This window comes from Anolis sagrei, chromosome Y, assembly GCF_037176765.1.
Source record: "Anolis sagrei isolate rAnoSag1 chromosome Y, rAnoSag1.mat, whole genome shotgun sequence".
NCBI lineage: Eukaryota > Metazoa > Chordata > Lepidosauria > Squamata > Dactyloidae > Anolis > Anolis sagrei.
Genome location: NC_090035.1, coordinates 31,341,362 through 31,361,968, shown reverse-complemented (window position 1 = coordinate 31,361,968; position 20,607 = coordinate 31,341,362). Strand labels below are relative to the sequence as shown.

Genomic DNA, 20,607 nt, shown 5'->3' with positions numbered 1-20,607 from the left:
TGGGATTATGACATCTCAAAACCTACATGTCCCTGCATCTGGGGGGGGGGGGGGGGGAACGGCTAGCTGAGTCATTGAGTTATTGTTTTGTTGATGAAGAGTTGATTGATTTAAGAAGAGTTTTCTGTTCCCGATCTGATAAGAGAAGTTTGCTTTGTGTGCTGGGCAAGGGAAGACAGAACTTGCCCAGTTAAATGCGCAATTCCAGAGGTTAGCCAGAAGAGATAAGGAACTATTTTTAAATAAGCAATGCATGGAAGTGGAAGAAGACAACAGAATAGGAAGGACAAGAGACCTCTTCCAGAAAATTAGAAACATTGGAGGTAAATTTCAGGCAAAAATTGGTATGATAAGAAACAAAGATGGCAGGGACCTAACAGAAGCTGAAGAGATCAAGAGAAGGTGGCGAGACTATACAGAAGATCTGTATAGGAAGGATAACAATATCGAGGATAGCTTTGACGGTGTGGTGAATGAATTAGAACCAGACATCCTGAGGAGTGAGGTTGAATGGGCCTTAAGAAGCATTGCTAACAACAAGGCAGCAGGAGACGACGGGATCCCAGCTGAACTGTTTAAAATCTTAAAAGATGATGCTGTCAAGGTGATGCATGCCATTTACCAGCAAATATGGAAAACACAAGAATGGCCATCAGACTGGAAAAAATCAACTTATATCCCCATACCAAAAAAGGGAAATGCGAAAGACTGCTCCAACTTCCGTACAGTGGCCCTTATTTCTCATGCCAGTAGAATCATAGAATCAAAGAGTTGGAAGAGACCTCATGGGCCATCCAGTCCAACCCCCTGCCAAGAAGCAGGAATATTGCATTCAAATCACCCCTGACAAATGGCCATCCAGCCTCTGCTTAAAAGCTTCCAAAGAAGGAGCCTCCACCACACTCCGGGGCAGAGAGTTCCACTGCTGAACGGCTCTCACAGTCAGGAAGTTCTTCCTAATGTTCAGATGGAATCTCCTCTCTTGTAGTTTGAAGCCATTGTTCCGCGTCCTAGTCTCCAAGGAAGCAGAAAACAAGCTTGCTCCCTCCTCCCTGTGGCTTCCTCTCACATATTTATACATGGCTATCATATCTCCTCTCAGCCTTCTCTTCTTCAGGCTAAACATGCCCAGTTCCCTAAGCCGCTCCTCATAGGGCTTGTTCTCCAGACCCTTGATCATTTTAGTCGCCCTCCTCTGGACACATTCCAGCTTGTCAATATCTCTCTTGAATTGTGGTGCCCAGAATTGGACACAATATTCCAGATGTGGTCTAACCAAAGCAGAATAGAGGGGTAGCATTACTTCCTTAGATCTAGACACTATGCTCCTATTGATGCAGGCCAAAATCCCATTGGCTTTTTTTGCCGCCACATCACATTGTTGGCTCATGTTTAACTTGTTGTCCACGAGGACTCCAAGATCTTTTTCACACGTACTGCTCTCGAGCCAGGCGTCCCCCATTCTGTATCTTTGCATTTCATTTTTTCTGCCAAAGTGGAGTATCTTGCATTTGTCACTGTTGAACTTCATTTTGTTAGTTTTGGCCCATCTCTCTAATCTGTCAAGATCGTTTTGAATTCTGCTCCTGTCCTCTGGACTATTGGCTATCCCTCCCAATTTGGTGTCGTCTGCAAACTTGATGATCATGCCTTCTAGCCCTTCATCTAAGTCATTAATAAAGATGTTGAACAGGACCGGGCCCAGGACGGAACCCTGCGGCACTCCACTTGTCACTTCTTTCCAAGATGAAGAGGAAGCATTAGTGAGCACTCTCTGTGTTCGTCCACTTAACCAATTACAGATCCACCTCACCGTAGTTTTGCCTAGCCCACATTGGACTAGTTTCCTTGCCAGAAGGTCATGGGGGACCTTGTCGAAGGCAATGCTCAAGATCCTGCAAGGAAGACTCCAGCAATACATGGAGCGAGAGTTGCCAGATGTTCAAGCTGGGTTTAGAAAAGGCAGAGGAACGAGAGACCAGATTGCCAATATCCGCTGGATAATGGAGAAAGGCAGGGAGTTTCAGAAAAACATCTACTTCTGCTTCATTGACTATTCTAAAGCCTTTGACTGTGTGGATCATAATAAATTGTGGCAAGTTCTTGGTGGGATGGGCATACCAAGCCACCTTGTCTCTCTCCTGAGGAATCTGTACAAGGACCAAGTAGCAACAGTCAGAACTGACCACGGAACAACAGACTGGTTCAAGATTGGGAAAGGCGTCCGGCAAGGCTGCATACTCTCACCCAACCTTTTTAACTTGTATGCAGAACACATCATGCGATGTGCGGGGCTGGATGAATGCACAGCTGGGGTGAAAATTGCTGGAAGAAACATTAACAACCTCAGATATGCAGATGACACCACTCTGATGGCCGAAAGCGAGGAGGAGCTGAGGAGCCTTCTAATCAAGGTGAAAGAAGAAAGCGCAAAAGCCGGGTTGCAGATAAACGTCAAAAAAACCAAGATTATGGCAACAAGAATGATTGACAACTGGAAAATAGAGGGAGAAACCGTGGAGGCCGTGACAGACTTTGTATTTCTAGGTGCAAAGATTACTGCAGATGCAGACTGTAGCCAGGAAATCAGAAGACGCTTACTTCTTGGGAGGAGAGCAATGTCCAGTCTCGATAAAATAGTGAAGAGTAGAGACATCAGACTGGCAACAAAGATCCGCCTAGTCAAAGCCATGGTATTCCCTGTAGTAACCTACGGATGTGAGAGCTGGACCTTCGGGAAGGCTGAGCGAAGGAAGATCGATGCTTTTGAGCTGTGGTGCTGGAGGAAAGTGCTGAGAGTGCCTTGGACTGCGAGAAGATCCAACCAGTCCATCCTCCAGGAAATAAAGCCCGACTGCTCACTGAAGGGAAAGATACTAGAGACAAAGTTGAAGTACTTTGGCCACATCAGGAGGAGACAGGAAAGCCTAGAGAAGACAATTATGCTGGGGAAAGTGGAAGGCAAAAGGAAGAGGGGCCGACCAAGGGCAAGATGGATGGATGGCATCCTTGAAGTGACTGGACTGACCTTGAGGGAGCTGGGGGTGGTAACGGCCGACAGGGAGCTCTGGCGTAGGCTGGTCCATGAGGTCACGAAGAGTCGGAGATGACTGAACGAATGAACAACAACAACACACGCAAACCAGGGATACACACACACACATACACACACACATATACATACACTAGCAGTTCCCTAGCAGTGCCTAATTTCTTTACTCACAGCTCACAGCTGTTTTCAAACTGTTTAGGTGGACAGTGAGCTGAGCTGATGGTCAGGTGCTCACCCCGACCCAGGCTTTGAACTGCCAACCTTTTGATCGGTAAGATGTATTGCTGCTAGTGATTAACTAGCTATACTAAAGCCCGGCCCTTAAAAAGTTAGGTTTTCCTGAAAAGACAATCAAAATCTGCCAACTTTGGAGCTTCTGCTTTCACAAGTGCAAGAACAGACTTGATTTGAAAGGAAGAGGCTTCATGGCAGCAATGGAGAGTTGAAATTTTATAGCCTATGTTCCTGTTGCTTCTCTATTTGATTTTTTTAATGGTTGCTTAACATTTGAACACAGAAACAAATCTATGGGTTTCTAAATCTGTAACTTCAACATCATCACATTTCTATGCCCATAATGAACGCTATACCATCTTTGTGAGAAGAAGCCAGTGAGTTCCAAAAGCTAACATATGTCTTTCGGATTGCGCTAATATGTGTATTTTGGAGTCTGGATATAATTATATACTCTACCTCCATCACTGTTTTTGTTTTTAATGCTCCTATTCCTACATTTGATTCAATACAAACTGGGGTTATGTCCAAATAGCAGTCCAAGAAATTCTATCTATCTGTATCTATCTATTCTATAGTCGATCTACGTATATAATAAAAGTCAAATCTATGTATTTCTTCAGAATGGCTTCTATTTCCAGAGAGCCCTGTGAACTCCACCTTCGATGGATCTGGACCAAATGTGGCACACAGACCCATTGTGACCAACTTTAAGTAATGAGGGGCTTAAGGGAATATTGACCCAAAATGATGGGAGTTGTAGTTGCACTGTGAATCTCTGAACCCCACCGACGATGGATCTGGACTAAATATGGCCCACATACACATCATGACCAATTTTAACTACTGGTGGGGTTTGAGGGGACTGACTCAGGATGATGGGAACTGTAGTTGTACTGTGAAATCCCCACCCCTCACCAATGATGGATCTGGACCACCCATGGCCCACATACCTGTCATGACCAACTTTAATTGCTGGCAGGGTTTGGGGGGGAGGGGGACTAACCCAGAATTACGGACACTGTAGTTCACCAACATTCAGAGAGCATCATGAACCCCACAGATGATGGATCTGGCACACATACACACCATGACCAAGTTTAACTAATGGTTCGGTTTAGTGGTAACGACAGACAAAGATTTGTAAACATGCCCCAGTGATGAGCCAGAAGATTGAACTCTCTGGGGCGTAGGTGCCATTCGTGGGTTGTGGTTGGGGTCCTGCTTAGGGAGTCCGCTAGGGTGTTGTCCTTGCCGGAAAGGTGGATTGCAACAAGGAATATGTTCCTTTGAATGCACCATTCCCAAATCTCAGATGATATGGATAGGAGGGTCGGGGAGTGAGTTCCCCCTTGTTTGTTGAGGTAGAACTTCACCAACGTGTTGTCTGTGACTATCTGGATGGTACCGTTGGAAACCAGATGAGCAAAGGCCTGAAGGGCTTTCCCTACTGCAAGTAGCTCTAATGCATTGATGCGGAGTTGTTATTCCGATTGAGACCAGCTGGGCCAGCTGTACCGGTGGGGGAGGACTCAGGGGCTGTGTGCCAGAGAGTTGCCGTCCCTTCTTTTTATTTTGTTTGTCTTTAGATTTGCTCTTAGATTTGCTCTTGCTCCACGGGGGGAGGAGCCGAAGCCGCAGGGTTTTCCTTCAGCTCCATGGAGGAGGGGCCCGGCCGCTCTCCGGAGAGAGGGGAGAGTGGAGGTTGCTGAGAGAGGCTTAGCACAGGTTGGCGAGTCTCCTCAGGTGCCAGTGCCTGTTTGCACAGGAAGGCTTTCAAGCGGGAGTCCCTGCTCTTTTGGGCCCGAGATATAAAGGCTTTGCAAATCTCACAGGCCAAGCGATTATGGGACTCTCCAAGGCACAAAAGACACTCAGAGTGTCTATCGGCTTCTGGGAGGTTGGCTCCACAAGCCGAACATTTTTTAAAGGATAAGGTCGACACACTAGCCTGTCCATAGTTGTTCCGTGGTCGGGGAAGGAGAAGAGTAGTCATTATGCAGTCCGAGTCAATAACACTAGGAATCAGGTAAGTAAGAGAGGAGAATTACAAAATGCTGCTGCTGTCGCGAGGAAAGAAGAACTGAAGCAAAGCTCCGCCTTCCACCTTTTTGACTCCCGCCAAAACTCTTTATAGCTAGAATGTTCCAAAATCACTGTGCATGTGCAGAGAAGCCCATTTAGTGCATATTTCACAGACTACATGTGGAAGAACCTGCTTTACTCATCCTGGAAATTAGCAGACCCATGAAATATTTATTTTGGGCATCATCCATTCCAACCTCAAAAAATTAAAATGACACCTTTAAGAAAGCACCTTTCTAGCATATCACAACCTTCTAGCACACTGGTTCTCAACCTTCCTAATGCCACAATAAATGTATTTATAGGTTGCTTACCTGTAACCGTAGTTCCCTGAGAAGTCACCTGTGAATTCGCACACATAGTAATTCCTGCGCAGAACAGCTTTCGGAACCTTCTAGAAATTCTATTAAAACATTTCTGGCTGTAGGCCCCGCCCACTCTCCCCTCTGAGTATAAGTAGCCAGTGGGAGGGGCTACAGCCTCCAGTTCTCTTCCGCCGCAAAATGCAGCCAGAAGGAGGAGGCATGACAAGTGGGGAGGATGGGCAGGGATGTGCGAATTCACAGGTGACTACTCAGGGAACTACAGTTACAGGTAAGCAACCTATAATTCCCTGTCGTAGTCAACTGTGAATCGCACATACGGTAGACTAGCGAGCTACTAAACTTGGATGGTGGCCGGCATGCCACCGCAAATAGAGGACTGCCCTCCCAAATTCAGCATCCCTCCTGGAGACCACGTCCAGTTTGTAGCGGGACACGAAGGTAAATGGAATATACCAGGTGGTGGCGCGGCACACAGCGTCCAGCAGAGCACCCCTCATTAAAGCCACAGATGTAGACACCGATCTCATGGAATGACCTCATAGTTGTTGAGGTGGATCTCTTCCAGCCAGTTGATACAAGCAGAGTGCCGACACAAACCATGAAGACAAATACTGAGGAAAACACCAGGAGGCTACTGGCATTCTTCCAGTATTTGACAATTATCTAGGGGATTTCCTCACCTCCACAGTCCTGTCAATGTAAAAGGTTAAAGTCCTACAAAAGTCAAGGAGATGCAAACTCTGCTCTAGTGGTGTGGTTGGGTTCTGAAAGAAAAAAGGCAGGTGAATCAACTCCTGTGGCATGTGAAAAGCAAGATGCCACTTTAGGTAAAAAGGAAGTATCTGTACGCAGCAAGCTGAATCCACCTGGGAATGCATCATTAACAGATATGAAGAGTGAATTCAGGAGTGAACACTTCTGCTCATTGATATAATATGTTGTTGCGCATTACCTGAAAGAATTTGGACCAAATGTCCCTTCAAGGGAGGGATCGGACGTGCTAGCGGCTTTCTCGATCACTAATAGTTCAAGGAAATCAATGAAATGGGAGGCTTTCATCCTGGACCATAAAACTTGAACTATAACTTTCCCTGAGTGGACACCCACTCAGAAGATGAGGGGTTGTGGTCAGTGTTCTTGAGGCGTTTGGTGGGCTGAGTAGACTTCAGTACACATGCTTGACTGCTTCTTTCACCGAAGGAGTGACTGGTGAACATGAGGCAGTATAGAGAGAACAGCACGTGAGTTGTTGCAAGGGGGCTCAAGAGCCCCCAGGAACTATGCCTGTAGGGAACGGAGCTTCAAAGTAGTAAGAGGAATTAATATGATTGCGGAGGCATTGTGGCCCAGAAGTGAGTGGACAACTGTAGCTATTACCCACGACTTCTGCATTGTCTGAACACCTATGACCTCAGGGCAAGGATCCCATTGAAGATGCTCCAATGAGCCCAATGTGTTGGGAGGGAGAGAAATAGGACTTTCCTCTGGCAACTAATAGGCCCAACATCTGGGAAAAAAATATGTTGGGAAAAATGTCAGGATGAAGCTAAGATATTGAATTTGGCATGAAAGCCAATCATAATACTTGCTGCAAAATCCAATTGTTGATGCAAGGATGGACAGTTATGCCACTTAGGCTCAGGTGGACTGAAGCAGTGGCCACGTAGTTTATAGAAACTAGTAGGACAATTGTCAAGTCAGAAGGAAACACATCAAAACAGAAGGCATGGCATCCTAATATGGAGACAGAAACCTATGGCATAGGATACTACCAGACCCACTCCCTCAACCGGGGGGCAGATGATGAATCCAGTTGCCCTTCAGAACCTGCAGGGCTGGATGTGTCAATTTTACCTCTCTGAAACTTAAAGTGGGCAAAGCCCTTCATTCCTCTTGGGAATCTGGAATAACAGGAGAAAAAAATGGTTAACAGATAAAGAACCAAGAATAACAGGATAAAAAGGGCTTTCCAGAAAAGCCCAGGGAGGAATCGCTTGTAATGATCCTATATCCAGCTGAAGCCAAACCTCATCCCACAGTAGAGGGGAAGGGGTGCAAGACATACCATGTCCAGCTACCAGGTGAATTCAATAGCATAACTGTTCTCAATGATACTGAAGATTAGAGCATACGTAGTGATGCTACGCAAAGCAGTGACGAGGTCTGCAAGATGCTCTCAAAACGGGGGTTAATTGAAGCGCCACTGAATGCTCCAAGCAGAGAAATGGAAGAACTCAAGATTCTGCCTCCCTAAAGAGAGCACCTTCGCCTGTATGGCAGATCAAGGCCTACAGGTTGCTACATTGGAGGGCCCCTGATAGACAGGCTGGGTCAAAGACCACCCGTGTTTAGGCTGTTGGCTGTCGATTCCGCAAGTCTGAGAGAGAAAGTGATTGAACAACATCATAGTCTTTTGTAGTCCTTAGCAGAAGCTACATGTTTCCCACCGTGGTTTTAAGCTTTGAAGCTTCTTGTGGTATACTGGCAGAACTTCATTTATTATTTCGTGCCAAAGCATTACTTAAATAAAACAAGTATAAAACCGATAAAATAGAGGGAGAACAAGTGGCTAAACAATTTTTGACCAAAAATAGGCAACAGAGACACATTGTCTGTAGCTTTAAACAGTTCTTCCTCTGTGAATGAGGCAGGGCATGGATGGTGATGCATACAAAACTGGAAATGCTGAAATGCTGTATGTCTCCACTTCTGGCAAATAGTGAGGCTAGTGTGCCATCTGTTTACAGAGATAAATCAGTGCGAGATAGCAAAACTGTAAGTCGGAGGAGCTAATGCTCAAGTGCTGATGATATGACATTTCTGATTTGAGAAAGTAAGAACAATAAAAGACCTTTTTGCTTTGTTTTTTTTTACTCATGTTCTATTTTGAAATGGTCATATAACTGGTAAAATAAATAAATATTATTATTACTCCTATTATTAATAATAATAAAAGATGGAAATTACTAAACATTATAATCAATCCAATACATCTGTACACTCTCCAAGGTATTGGAAGCAGAGCAGCCGACTTAAAAATTGGGTTTAGCATGATAGCATTGTTTGGTCAAGACTGAGATCTCATGGACAAAATGTTCGGCCTGGGAACAATGTCATGTGACATCACAGGAAGGGTGGGTGCTATTAATAGAATTAAGCATAATATATTCAGCAGCAACAACATTAGAACAAAACCTAGCCTTCGAGAATATGCAGAACAAGAGAAATATATATATAGTCACACGTATACATTTGAAGGTAGTCTTCTCATCATAAGGTTAGGACTGGGGAAAGGTGGTCATACTTAAAGGGCCATACTGTCTGCAGGGTTAAGTCCAGCTGTTAGTCTTAACTTGAGGGTGTCCATTCCAGTAAAGGAGGCCTAATACGATGTGTACAGTATTAGCACGACAACTGTACAGTTGGCCATCCCTGTATATAGATCTATGTAGAACTGGTCTTCCACATCTATGAACTTTGCCAGCAATCAAAACTTGTAGACATGTGGTGCTTTCCAATTACCCGAATCCTTATTGTATCTGTCAACCAGTGGGGAAAGATGGGCGGAGCAATACCTGGCAAGCCCAAAGGACCTCAGTGTCTAGGGCAGGATTGCTGAGGTCGAGCCTGGGGCTGATGTAGTCCTGGCAGCAGTATGCTCCGCCCTCCGCCAACTCCAATGCCGGCATTGGGGCCATGGCGGGAGAAGCCTCAGGTCGGTACCGAGGGCTCCATGGCAACCCTCCTCCTGGAGGGCCGACCTGTAGAGCTCCTTGTTTCCAGGGGAGACTAGGAGGAGTTTGTGGCTTTGCGCACACACTTGCACCGAGGGAGGCAAGGACGGGGGAAAAGAAGGCGCCTTGAGCTGCAGGAGGAACGGCCACCAGAGGGAGCACTGAAGCATCTCTGGCAACACGTCGCCCTTCCCTTCCTCATATCGGTTCCTCCAGCCCCCTGATGCACCCGAGGCGCTCCCTGTCTTGAGAAGCAGGCTCAGGTCCAGCTGAATTGGCACCTTGAGAAGCAGGCTCAGGGCCAGCTGAATAGGTGCCTCACGTGCTGCCTGCCTTAAGAGGTAGGTCGGGCCCGGCTGAATAGGCGCCTCACGCGCTCCCTGCCTTGAGAGCAGGCTCGGGGCCAGCTTAACAGGCGCCTCACACGCTGCCTGCATTAAGAGGCAGGTCGGGCTTGGCTAAATAGGCGTCTCACACGCTCCCTGCCTTAAGAGGCAGACTTGAGCTCAGCTGAATAGACACCGTATGCGCTCCCTGCCTTGAGGCAGACTAGAGCTCGGCTGAATTGGCGCCTCGCGCGCTCCCTGCCTAGAGCCGCCGCAAACTAGCCTGCGGGAGCAAACTGTGCCAGCACGTCCATGACGTCATGAGACTCTGCCTCTCTCTCCGCCCCTTTCTCCGCCTCTTTCTCCGTGCCAGAGTGGTTTTTCTTTTGCTAGGGCGGCATTGCCAGTGTACTCTCCTTGTTGAATTCTGTCAGAACTAGCTCCCGCAGGCTAGTTTACGGCGGCACTAAGAGGCAGACTTCAGCTCGGCTGAATAGATGCCTCATGGGCTCCATGCCTTAAGAGGTAGACTTGAGTTTGGCTGAACTGGCGCCCCGTGCGCTCCCTGCCTTAAGAGGCAGACTTGGGCCTGGCTGAATTGATGCCTTGTGAGCTCCCAGTTTTGAGAGGCAGATTCGGGCCTGGTGGCATGTACTCGAGCTCGGTGGCCAGTACCCAGGTGCTCTGACTCCAGAGGCCACCGCTATCCATCTCCACCGAGAACTCCTACGCAGAGATCGGTGGGGTCCCAGGCAAATATTCCCCAGCCCTCGATGGCAGCTGGAAGCCCATCAGCGCGGATTGCCACCGCAAATAACACGCTCGCCCTCCAAGAATGGCAAGGATGCCCTGAAATGGGGGCTCTTGCAGTGTGGTGACTGTCCACTAGGGGTGATGTTGAGGCATGCAGTAGCAGCCGGAGGAGCATTAGACTTCCCACCTTCTACTTCTGCTATTCATACACGATCCAGCCCTTTCCCAGGCTGGGAAATTCGGGCTTCTCAGCCTTGGCCAGCTTAGACCAAGCGGCTTGGCTGTGGAAGATGAAAGCTCAGCAAGAGGTAGGAGCCATTTGTTGAAGGACCCGGTGGCTGTAATGCCAGTGCCTCTTACCCCGCAAGTAGTTAACAACAACAACAACAACAACAACAACAATAATAATAATAGAGGGGGAGGTACTTGCCTGAGAGAAAAATAGTCTATAACCATGATGTAAAACGACACAGACTACTTCTGATTAGCTGTAGCAGATAACAGTTGCAGCTGTGAGGCCACTAGAGGGGACCTGCCCTCTCCTTGTGGTGAGGAGAATCTTGCAAAGGAGCCTGAAAAAACCTGTAGAGAGCAATTCCCGCCCTTTTTCAGGGCTCGAGCGCTGCAATAAAGGCCGTCCGCCATCTTGGCGATCCCTCACCTTGGCATTTTTTACCTTCATTAGGAGGCCCTGCCACTTTAGCCGCCAATGAAGGATAGTTTAAGCTCCTCAGGAACCTGAAGGCCCGTGGAAATCTTTAGAGGGGGCTGCTGGCAGAAGAGCCTTCTCGTATAATGCAGCCTTAAGCTAGACTCCCCATACTTCCTTGTCAGCGGTGTAAACGCCTGACAGACTGGACGTGCTTGGGACAAATGTCCCTCTCCAAGACAAAGAAGGCATAAGGAATGTCCATCATAGTCAGGATAATTGATAGGACAGTTGGCACAGCACTTGAAAGACGTCATTGCTGACATAATGACAGACAGGGCACAGCAAGGGCAGGTCAAAAACTGTAACAAAAAGGGAAATATCAAAGCCAAGACAGAAAGGACATATAGTTAGGCAAGTCAAAATATAGGTAAAGATAAAGGTAGTCCCCTGACATTAAGTCCAGTCATGTCTGACTCTGGGGTGTGGTGCTCATCTCCATTTCTAAGCCAAAGAGCCAGAGTTGTCTGTAGACACCTCCAAGGTCATATGGCCGGCATGACTGCATGGAGTGCCATTACCTTCCCGCCGGAGCGGTACCTATTGATCTACTCACATCTGCATGTTTTTGAACTGCTAGGTTGGCAGAAGCTAGGGCTGACAGCGGAAACTCATGCCGCTCCCCAGAATTGAACCTGCGACCTTTTGATCAACAAGCTCAGCAGCTCAGTGATTTAACCCACTGCGCCACCGGGGGCTCCTTAAGTCAAAATATAATCCAGGTCAAAGAAGGAGAAGTGAAGTCAGGCAGTCCGAGTTACCAAAAAACAATCAAGGGAAGCTAGTCTGAATGAAGATTCTCTCGCTGCTGCTTCGGCAGCAGATGAAGAGAATTGGAGGCTGTAGCCCCTCTCACTGGCTACTTATACTCAGAGGGGAGAGTGGGCGGGGCCTACAGCCAGAAATGTTTTTAATAGAATTTCTAGAAGGTTCTGAAAGCTGTTCTGCGCAGGCACAGGAATTACCATATGTGCGATTCACAGTTGACTATGACAGGGAATTTTGTTGTTACTTCACAACAGTAATTTTGCTACTGTAATTAATCATAATGTAAATATCTGGTACGCAGGATGTATTTGCATTCACTGGACCAAATTTGGCACAAATATCCAATATGCCCAAATTTGAATACTGGCAGGGCTGGGGGGGGGGGGGGTTATTTTGTCCTTTGGGAGTTATAGTTGCTGGGATTTATAGTTCATCTACTATCAAAGAGCATTCTGAACTTCACCGATGGAATTGAACCAAACTTGGCTCAAACTTGGCATTGAACCAAACTCTCATGACCAACAGAAAATACTGGAAGGGTTTGGTGGGCATTGATCTTGGGTTTTGGAGTTGTAGTTCACCAACACCCAGAAAATGCTTTGGACTCAAACAATGATGGATATGGACCAAATATTCATGATGCCCAAAATGTGAACACTGTTGGAGCTTGGGGAAAATAGACCCTGACATTTAGGAATTGTAGTTGCTGGGATTTATAGTTCACTTACAACCAAAGAGTACTCTGAACTCTACCAATGATGGAATTGGGCCAAATTTCCCACACAGAACCCCTCTGACCAATGGAAAATACTGTGTTTTCTGATGGTCTTTGGCAACCCCTCTGACAACCCCCCTTGCAATCCCCCCCCCCCCAGGTTACTGATCTCCAGGTTGAGAACCACTATTCTAGCATATCACAAGTCATAAACAACCAATTTTATTATTTTTAAAAGACATACGCTCACATACAACATGCACTCAGATAAACAAACCAACACAATAAATTTACAATGTAGGAATAACTTTAAGCCTTTGGAAACACGTTCCTCAGAGGCCTAAATCCAATGTAGAGATGAATAGAAAGGACATTAAGCATCAGGCAGAATGTTGCTCTATTCACATTTAAGTGCAACCCATTCAAAATGGTGTGTGATTCCATTCATCTTCTTGCCTCAAAACTGACCAGAATTGGAGAGAGCATCTCTTTGCTCCAGAGATTTATTTTCCATTTTAAAAGGTTTAAAGTGTTCGTATGGACTCGTGGACAGCTCAAAGGGAGTCACATCCGATGGAACGATACTCTTAGCTTTCTTCCTTGACACAAATCCAAGGGTTTGTTAAGAAAAAAATATATATTAAAAAGCAGACAAATTGTACATGAGGACGAGGTGCAGGGAATAAAAAGGAAAAGGATTTTCTGTATCCTGCTCTACAGTACATAGTTGTCTTCACAGAAATTAGTTTGGTGAGGAAACAAAGGAACGGTCCCATTTCTGTAGCCAAGATGCTTCCCACAGCACAGGAGAAAATACATACCAGTTTCTGTAGTGGTCAAAAACCATGGAATCATAGCCTCAAAATAAACCACTTCTTGGGAGTCAGATGGAGACTAAAACCAAGAGGAGACCAAGGCGGAGAAAAGCAGGCTCAACTTTAATGCTGCACTTGATGCATAAATCCAGTTACGTAAATCATACCCTGTTTTTGCTTGTTATCCTCTTTGTGCCTAAAAATCCAGTGCCTCCAACGCCAACATATCCATATAGCATGGGGTTTTCCCCACAAGATTAGGGATTTACACTTGGGATGGTCTTGCTTTTGGATCTCTGGGTAATATAGAAAGTGGATGGAACTAGACTGGATGTGGTAGCAACAGACTGCAATGTTTATCTCTCCAAGTACTGGAAGATACTCTGGGTTTCTTGCGCTAAAATGCTGTCGAGACACAGCCGTTTGGGAGAAGGTGCTGCAATGGGAACGGGAGCTCTCTTCTTGACCTAGAAGACAGCAAGACAAGGGAAGGTTAGCTTGGAAAAGAGAAGGGTGGGAGAAGGGGAGATGAGAGCCATGTTAAAATATCTGAAACGAAGTTCTACTGAGGAATGAGGAAAGCTTGTTTTTCTGCTACTCTGGAGACTAGGACACAATGGAGCAAAGTTAAAAGATTCCACTTAAACCTTAGAAAAAGTATCCTGTTCAACAGTGGAATCTGTCAAAAATATTAAAAATTAACTGGGTATTTTTTATTACAAAAGTTCACATCCTTACCCAAACATGCTCCATTTGGGAAATAATAATGTAAACATAAGTCTAAGCAACCAGCATCCACTCAAATAAATCGGACTTCTACCTGAGGCTTGGGCTTCTCTGTTGTCTCTTTGCTCTTGGAGAGAGCGTCTGGAAGACAAAGTTCCGCGAGTTCCTCGGGGCGTTTGGGTTGAGGCCCGACATGGCCGCCAGCTTCTGCAAGACTTCTTTGGGTCGGTTCAGCAGGTATCTGTTCTTCAGCTGTAAAAAGCAAGGAGGTTATCCAGAGGCATAAGTTTCAAGCAGCATGGACTGAGTTTACCAAAAGTAATTTCTCCAGAGATGTAGTCTGCTGCTCAAACCACAGACAATACGACGACCCCCCCCCCCCCCCCCCGCCTCATGAAAGGCTGTCATAAGGGAGAGGAAGCAGGCCTGGATTTGGAGCAATAGATTCAAATTACAGGAAAGGATATTCCAATTGACATTCATAAGAATTTCCTGACTGTAAGAATTGCTGTTCACTTCACTTCACTTTATTTCTTAATTAGTTGCTCTCCACCAAGGTGCTCCGAGCGACTTACAATCTAAAATAGCATTTACACAATATAAAAACATTAAACATAAAAACATTCAACAGTGACTTTTTGGCAAATTAGATCTGATTACTTAAATGCACAACCAAACAGCCAAGTCTTGAGTGCCTTTACAAAATGTCGCAACTCCGACATTGCTCTAATGTATGGAGGCAATGAGTTCCACAGAATTGGAGCATAGGTTGAAAAAGCTCTACGCCTTGTAGCTTCCAGGTGTACCTCCCTAGGGCCTGGTATGTATAGGAGATTTCCCTGGGTGGATCGAGGTGACCACTGATGGAGAAAAGAAATGATGCAGTCCCTAAGATATAAGGTCCTTGGCCATTTTGAGCTCTAAATATCAGGATCAGTATCTTGTAAGAGATCCAATGTTCTATTGGTAGCCAATGCAGTTGTTGCAGAATCGGTGTGATATGGAATCTGCTAGATGATCCCACTAGCAGCCTGGCTGCTGCATTTTGGACCATCCGAATCTTCTGGGTGGTTGACTTCGGAAGGCCGGCATATAAGGCGTTGCAATAGTCCAACCTCGTGGTGACTGTTGCGTGGATTACCGTTGCCAATGCTTCTACTGAAAGGTAGGATGCCAATTTCCTTGCCTGGCAAAGATGAAAAAAGGCCTGCTTACTTATGGCAGTGATCTGGGCTTCCATCGTCAGATATGAGTCCAATACAACCCCAAGGCTTTTAACAGTGGCAGACGGAACCAGAGCTTCCCCATCAAAATCAGGAAGAGAATGGATTAATTCTGGTGGCTGGCCAGGCCAGAGTATCTCAGTTTTAGCAGGATTCACTTTTAGTCTGCTCGCTCGCAGCCAACTCATCACTGCTTCCAAACACAGCCTAAAGTTCTCAGGAATCGCGGTTGTCCCAGGTTCGAGATGCAAGAATAGCTGGGTATCATCTGCATACTGGTAGCACTCTATGCCAAAGCTCCGCACCAGTCCAGCAAGTAGCCGGACGTAGATGTTAAATAACAGGGGCAAGAGGATAGCACCCTGGGGAACTCCACAGCAAAGGCAGGAGCTCTCAGAGCTTTGGCCTAACCACTCCACCCTCTGTCTCCAGTCCCAGAGGAACGAATTGAACCATTTCAGGGCTAAACCTCGTACACCAGCCAATCGATGAATCAGCAAGTCATGGTCCATGGTGTCAAATGCAGCTGTGAGGTCCAAGAATACCAATAGCGCTTATCCGCCTTGGTCTAACTGACGACGAATTTCATCAGTAATAGCTACCAAGACAGCCTGTCCCATGACCTGAATGAAAGCCTGATTAAAAGGGGTCCAAACCCGCAGTCTAATTGCTGTAGCTGCCCCGCCACTGTCCGTTCAATCACCTTGCCCAAAAATAGAAGGTTTGAAACTGGGCGATAGTTACTAGGTACGGTGGCATCTAGGATTGGTTTTTTTCAAGAGAGGGTGTGTCATGAATGACTTTTCAATAACTTTGAAGCATAGGTTCTTTTTATTGCAATTTCCAGTGTAAGAGGGTATATCAGATTACAGAAAACATTTAGACATAGAAAGACATTGGACATACAGACATACAGATTCTATGCAACTACATTGGATTCACAATTACGTTAGTTAACAAACAAACATAGGGGAATTACATTTTCACTCAGCATTCACATACATGTACATGCATTCATCCACATGCATCCAAATATTACCATATCCTTTTCTCCCTCCTTGGAGAAGCACCTGTTAGGCCAGACCCTGTTTTTCTGCAGCCTGCCAATGCATAGTTCCAAATCTTCCATAACGCCATAACTTCAAAACGCTGAAATGCCAAAACTCCTTTTCCTAAAAACAATGCCAAGGACCAGATCTCTGTTTTCCATACAGCAGAACCTCTCTGCACAAAATCTAAGACTCCAAAAGCGCACTTCTTCCTCTTCCCTTGAAAAAGAAGCTCCAAAGTGTCCAGCCTGCTCCCATGCAGATCTGTCACTCTCCATAGGTACACCACCTCTGTCCTTCCCATGGAGCAGAGCATGGCGGGTGAACAGCGTCTCTGTCTGTCACGATTTCATAGAATAGAATCATAGAATCATAGAATCAAAGAGTTGGAAGAGACCTCATGGGCCATCCAGTCCAACCCCCTGCCAAGAAGCAGGAATATTGCATTCAAATCACCCCTGACAAATGGCCATCCAGCCTCTGATTAAAAGCTTCCAAAGAAGGAGCCTCCACCACACTCCGGGGCAGAGAGTTCCACTGCTGAACGGCTCTCACAGTCAGGAAGTTCTTCCTAATGTTCAGATGGAATCTCTTCTCTTGCAGTTTGAAGCCATTGTTCCGCGTCCTAGTCTCCAAGGAAGCAGAAAACAAGCTTGCTCCCTCCTCCCTGTGGCTTCCTCTCACATATTTATACATGGCTATCATATCTCCTCTCAGCCTTCTCTTCTTCAGGCTAAACATGCCCAGTTCCCTAAGCCGCTCCTCATAGGGCTTGTTCTCCAGACCCTTAATCATTTTAGTCGCCCTCCTCTGGACACATTCCAGCTTGTCAATATCTCTCTTGAATTGTGGTGCCCAGAATTGGACACAATATTCCAGATGTGGTCTAACCAAAGTAGAATAGAGGGGTAGCATTACTTCCTTAGATCTAGACACTATGCTCCTATTGATGCAGGCCAAAATCCCATTGGCTTTTTTTGCCACCACATCACATTGTTGGCTCATGTTTAACTTGTTGTCCACGAGGACTCCAAGATCTTTTTCACACGTACTGCTCTCGAGCCAGGCGTCACCCATTCTGTATCTTTGCATTTCATTTTTTCTGCCAAAGTGGAGTATCTTACATTTGTCACTGTTGAACTTCATTTTGTTAGTTTTGGCCCATCTCTCTAATATGTCAAGATCGTTTTGAATTCTGCTCCTGTCCTCTGGACTATTGGCTATCCCTCCCAATTTGGTGTCGTCTGCAAACTTGATGATCATGCCTTCTAGCCCTTCATCTAAGTCATTAATAAAGATGTTGAACAGGACCAGGCCCAGGACGGAACACTGCGGCACTCCGCTCGTCACTTCTTTCCAAGATGAAGAGGAAGCATTAGTGAGCACTCTCTGTGTTCGTCCACTTAACCAATTACAGATCCACCTCACCGTAGTTTTGCCTAGCCCACATTGGACTAGTTTCCTTGCCAGAAGGTCATGGGGGACCTTGTCGAAGGCCTTACTGAAATCCAGGTAGGCTACATCCACGGCATTCCCCGCATCTACCCAGCTTGTAGCTCTATCGAAGAAAGAGATCAGATTAGTCTGGCATGACTTGTTTTTGATAAATCCATGTTGACTATTAGCGATGACTGCATTTGTTTCTAAGTGTTTGCAGACCGCTTCCTTAACAATCTTTTACAGAATCTTGCCCGGTATCGACGTGAGGCTGACCGGACGGTAGTTGTTTGGGTCATCCTTTTTTCCTTCTTGAAGATTGGGACCACTTTGGCTCTCCTCCAATCTCCTGGAACTTCTCCCGTTCTCCAAGAACTCTCAAAGATGGTTGCCAATGGTTCCGAAATGACTTCCGCTAGTTCCTTCAATACTCTGGGGTGTAGTTGATCTGGCCCAGGGGACTTGAACTCATTAAGAACGGCCAGGTATTCCTGGACGACTTCTTTCCCAATTTGGGGTTGGATGTCCTCCAATCCCTCATCCACTCCATCTTGCTGAGGTTGAAGACTCTCTATTTGTGAGAAGACCGAGGCAAAGGCATTAAGTAGTTCTGCCTTTTCCCTATCCCCTGTCAGCATTGCCCCATCTTCTCCTCGAAGAGGTCCTATCGCCTCCTTGTTTTTCCTTTTTCTATTGACATAAGAATAGAAGCCCTTTTTATTGTTTTTAATGTCCCTGGCAAGTCTGAGCTCATTTTTTGCTTTAGCCTTGCGGACCTTTTCCCTACAGGTGTTGGCTATTTGTTTGAATTCTTCTTTGGTGATTTCTCCCTTCTTCCACTTCTTGTGCATGTCTCTTTTGTGTCTTAGCACAGTTAGAAGTTCTTTGGACATCCATTCTGGCTTCTTTGCACTTGTCCTATTTTTCTCTTTGTTGGCACGGTTTGCAATTGCGCCTTGAGTATTTCACTCTTGAGAAATTCCCACCCATCCGTAACTCCCTTGTCTTTTAGTATCTGTGTCCACGGAATGCTGCTCAGCGTTTCCTTCATTTTTTGGAAATCAGCTCTCCTAAAGTCCAAAATGCGGGTTTGACTTGTCTTAGTTTCGGCCTTCCTTTGTACCTCAAATTGCAGGAGCACATGGTCACTTGCCCCTAAGGATCCTACCACTTTGACCGCATCGATCAGATCCTCCGCAATTGTTAGGATGAGATCAAGAGTAGCCAATCCCCTTGTTGCCTCTTCTACCTTCTGGACCATGAAATTGTCTGCAAGGCAAGCGAGGAATTTGTTGGACCTTGTACTCTTGGCCGAGTTTGTTTTCCAGCAAATATCGGGATAGTTGAAATCGCCCATGACTACTACATCTCTTCTCTGTGCCTGTTTGGTCAACTGTTGGCAGAAGACTTCATCAAGTTCTTCCTCCTGGCTTGGGGGTCTGTAGTAGACGCCTACAATGACATCTTTTTGAGTCCCAGTTCCCTTGATTCTTATCCAGATGATTTCAAGCTTGTTTCCCGGATTGCTGTCTTGAATCTCTTCTGTAGCATAAGAGTTTTTGACATATAAGGCTACTCCGCCTCCTCTCCCCTTTGTTCGGTTTCTGTGAAAGAGGTTATACCCCTCGATATCTACATTCCAGCGATAGGAGTCATCCCACCAGGTTTCAGTGATCCCTATGATATCATATTTGTGGTGTTGTGCTAAAAGTTGGAGTTCGTCTTGTTTATTTCCCATGCTCTGTGCATTAGTGTAAAGACATGTGAGCCCCTGAGATCTTCCCTTGAGCTGTTTAATTGGGATTATTGTGCTTTCGGTACTTGGTCCTTGTTGTGTTTGTGCAGCCCTCCGTTTAGCCTTCTGGTGATTCCCAGACTTTATGGGTAAAGTAGTGTTCGCAAGGCTGTTGTCCCCCTCCCCCGGTGGACCTAGTTTAAAGTGCGTCTAATGAGGTTTGCGAGTCTGTGAGCAAAAAGGTGTTTTCCTACTTGTGTGAGATGCACCCCATCCCTTGCCAGTAGGCCATCCTCCTGGAAAAGCAGGCCATGGTTGAGGGAGCCAAAGCATTCCTCCTGACACTATTTTCTAAGCCAGTCATTCACCTGTACTATTTTTCTGGCTCTTGTGGGTCCGTGTCTTACAACAGGGAGGAGGGATGAAAAGACCACCTGTATATTACATTCTTTTAGCTTTGGTCCTAGAGCTTGAAAATCATTTGTGATCTTTTGAAACGTATGCCTTGCAGTATCATTGGTTCCTACATGAATCAACATGAGGGGAGGACGGTGATAGGGCTTGAGGAGCCTGGTGAGCCTCTGAGTGATATGGTGTATTTTTGCCCCCGGTAGGCAGCATATTTCTCGAGCCATCCCATCCAGTCTGGAAATGACAGCTTCCGTTCCTCTAAGGAGGGAGTCGCCTACTACCAAGACCTGTTTACTTTCAGGAATGACAGGGTCCCTTTTGTGCAATGTAGTGTGTAGGTCTCCAGAAAAGTGATCCTGTTGGTGTGAATTGTGTAGGTAAAAAGTGTTGTCCTCCTCCTCGACATCCCCAGTGCATTCGTCAAGGACAATCCATTGAGATTCGTCCAAGAGCCTATGGTTCTCCTGTATGTGTTCCTGTTGCACCTGGTCTATGGTTGGGGATGGTAC

The 20,607-nt window shown here is 46.1% G+C and overlaps 1 pseudogene; it reads right to left on the bottom strand.

Moving 5' to 3' along the window:
* Positions 1-12,948: 12,948 nt before the first annotated feature.
* LOC137095579 (claspin-like) overlaps positions 12,949-20,607 on the bottom strand; it is a 138,548-nt pseudogene continuing 130,889 nt past the window's right edge.